This window comes from Cryptomeria japonica, chromosome 1, assembly GCF_030272615.1.
Source record: "Cryptomeria japonica chromosome 1, Sugi_1.0, whole genome shotgun sequence".
NCBI classification, from domain to species: Eukaryota; Viridiplantae; Streptophyta; class Pinopsida; order Cupressales; family Cupressaceae; genus Cryptomeria; species Cryptomeria japonica.
In genome coordinates this window covers 593,362,586-593,365,935 of record NC_081405.1, presented here as the reverse complement: position 1 = coordinate 593,365,935, position 3,350 = coordinate 593,362,586, and positions in this window count along the sequence as shown.

Genomic DNA, 3,350 nt, shown 5'->3' with positions numbered 1-3,350 from the left:
GGGTAATGGGACTGACATTATAATTAGGGTAACTATTACAGTTAGAATCAAATTTGGGTTATATTGAGTTTTACAATTATAATTAGAGTCAAGGTTACAATCAAGATTACACTTAAGGTTAGGGCTAGACTAAAATTTTGGATAACATTTAGAATTATAATTATAACTAAGATTAGGATGAAAGTTATTTAAGATTGAATTGGAGAAAAAAGAAAGAAAAAGAAAATTAGAAACCCAACAACTAGTTTTATATATTATTTTAACAATGAATGTGACAACTTCTTAATCTCAAAAAATTCAGCTATCTACATCTTACTGTAACAAGTGCTAGTTATACTACCAGAGAAAGTTAACAGTATTGGTAAATATCTGTAAACATCACATTCACATCACCCGAAAACAATACAATTAGACATTTTCAATCCTTGTAGAGTATTGTACAGCCTTAGATAGAAGGACATCCTTAGACATCAGATACAAGAGAAAAACAGTGGCATCTATAGGTACGGGAAAAGCTGAATCCAGTTGAACAAGAATTCATACCAGTGAGTCTATTTCTCCAAAGGTAAATTGCACGGTGCCAAATGCGCGTGCCCTCGATTCCTCCATCACTGCCCATGCTTTTCCTGCTATGTCAATTGCTTTTGAAATCTTTTCCTCCTCAAAATGAGCAGCCCATATATTGCAGCTTTCTACAACTTTTTCCAGCAAACCTGACAACGATTGACACACAACATTCGCCAAGAAGCTACGTAGAAAATCCAACAAGAGTTGGGAATCCCCTATTTCTTGCTCCTTTATAAATTTAGACACCTGCAACAAGGAATAAGTTGATGCTACATCTTCCCAACAAGCACACCCCATCCTTACTTTTTTATCCAGACTTTCAAAATGCTTGAAAGTAGCAGAATATATAGACTCACAGGGATTCTTGGAATTCTTGGCCAGCATCCTGCTGTAGAGTGATCGTTTAAACTGGTTTTTTATACAAGCTGAGCATTCAAAGAGCTTTGGCGTGCATTTATCAAGTGCTTCAACAACAGAGTCATCCTCATGGTTGACCTGTCGTCCAAATTTCCAATGCCTATACATTTTCTTCAGAGCCCTGAACTCTCTCTCGGCTTTGTATCTCAGCAGAAACGCTTCCATATTCGACGTGCTGAACGATTCGGCATTTACGTGGACGTTGTCAGGACAGTCTGAAAAATCCATGAGATCTCGTGCTTGTTTGTAAGCAAGCACAGCTTCCTGCACAATAGAATTACTCTGCTCATCATCCGGAGGAAATGAGTCACCCACTTCAATTATCATCTTTACCAGAGATAGAGCTATCATACGCCACGGCTGTTCATTCACACCGGGGAAGTATTTTAACATTTCCTTGAAATGAGTAATATGATCTAGAAAATTTAATTCTGAATTGCTATATCTCATTAGATTAATCAATTCTTTGCAATCTTTGCCTGTATCAAAAGCTCTTCCCATGCTGCTCTTTATATTCTTAAAAGTGGACCTGTTTGCAGTCCATAAACTCACTGGATCTTCTCCGTAAATGACTACAGACTCCAAAACATTTTTATATCTCTTCAAGTCTTCATCTGAATCAACACTGAGCCACATCTTCTTCCGAAATTTGCAGAGAAAAAGCATACATTTGTTGCGGCACAGCAAAGCCATTAATGCCCAAAAGAACATGCTCATGAAAATTGTGACAGAAGCAGTTGTAAAGTAAAATGCAAGCCAGGGGGCAACAAGGAATGCTGAGATGAGCACCTTTATAACAGTACCTAATGATTTCAAGTATACTTTTATTTTATGGTAACACTTAGATTTCCTAAATTTAAGGAAAACTACAGAGTTTTTCACGCCCATGAGATCATATACTGTAAAACCAAATATAATTTCTTGTAGCTGAAAGTAGCGAGAAACACCTGCAAGAAAGACATGTCTAGAATTATGCCAGGACTCTTTGACTTCCCGAAAATAAATCACTGATGTCCACCATCTGTAGAAGATGAAGGTCCATCCAATGAGGATGAAGACACATTGAAGAGAAAATAATGGCACTCTGTTTACAAGAGATCTCAACAGAATGACTTTCACAACAAAAAGTGCAACACAACATGTCACAATGCCTCCCGTTGCGGCGCTGAACATTGACCTCGCTATCACATATTCCGGTTGGCAAACTCGAGTTACCACCCATGTCCGGAGTATCTCATATTCAAATCTCTTCTGTGCTTCTTCTACATTCTCAGATTTATCTTCATCGATAGAATATTTATCTTCAGAGAGAGAATGTGGAATCCTGCGACTGAGATTTTCAGAGATGAATTTACCAGCAATAACTACGTAACCCAGGAGCACTATTAAACCTATAATTGATAACAAGAGAACCCCACCTGATCCAATGAACCACGACACTCTTTCTTCCTTCAGTGGTCTGACATCTTTAGCATTATGAATGACATAAACTTCTGTAGAAATATGAGTAGATATGCTTATCAATAAAGCCAAAATATTGCTCCATCTTGTCCCACTAGACGCAGAAGCCATCCGTGGAAGCAGAAATCCCACGAATACACACATTGTTACTCTAGCACAATCAATTGAAAGTTGGCTTTCAACCAATGATTGTATCTCCCTTTTTTTTTCAGTAACATTGATATTTTGGGCTTCTATGTACCCAAGAATCTGGATTGTTAGGCCAGTGAGAACAAGAGCTTCTCCTGGAACCCAGAAAGCCCCCCTACACCAGGACATGCTTATGTCCCATAGCATTAATATAATGAACAGAACAATTCCCAAAAATATCAATAAATCTTTCATGCTATAGTCCATAATCTCAATTCTCTCAAACACACAATTACAAATGTTGCTATAATGGAAAAGACAATTGACCTCTACCTACACACTAAACAAAATACATGGATATGATTTCACCCCTAACTTGAATGATGAAGTTCGTTCCACCAAAATTGTTACACTATTTAAGCACTTATAAAGTTAGAAGCATTTTTAAAGTAAAGCAAGCGTTTGACACAACATTCGAAGGAGCGAATCACTCTATCAAAATGTCCAAAAAGAAAATGTTTGATTCTTTATTTTTTATCTTTAACAAGCAACCTCAGTGAACTGTCTGAATCCAATTGAGCTTAAGGAACAATGAAGCCAAATTCCAGTGAATAATAATGAGAAATTTTATGTATAGCAGAGAAAACTGGAAATATCTGCTAACGGCGTTGTACGTAAGAAATAGATGCCCCAAACATTGCTAATGCTAAACACTGCCAATGAATGATCGATTTGCGTTGAACAAAAAATTGTATACTATTTAAGCACTTAGAAAA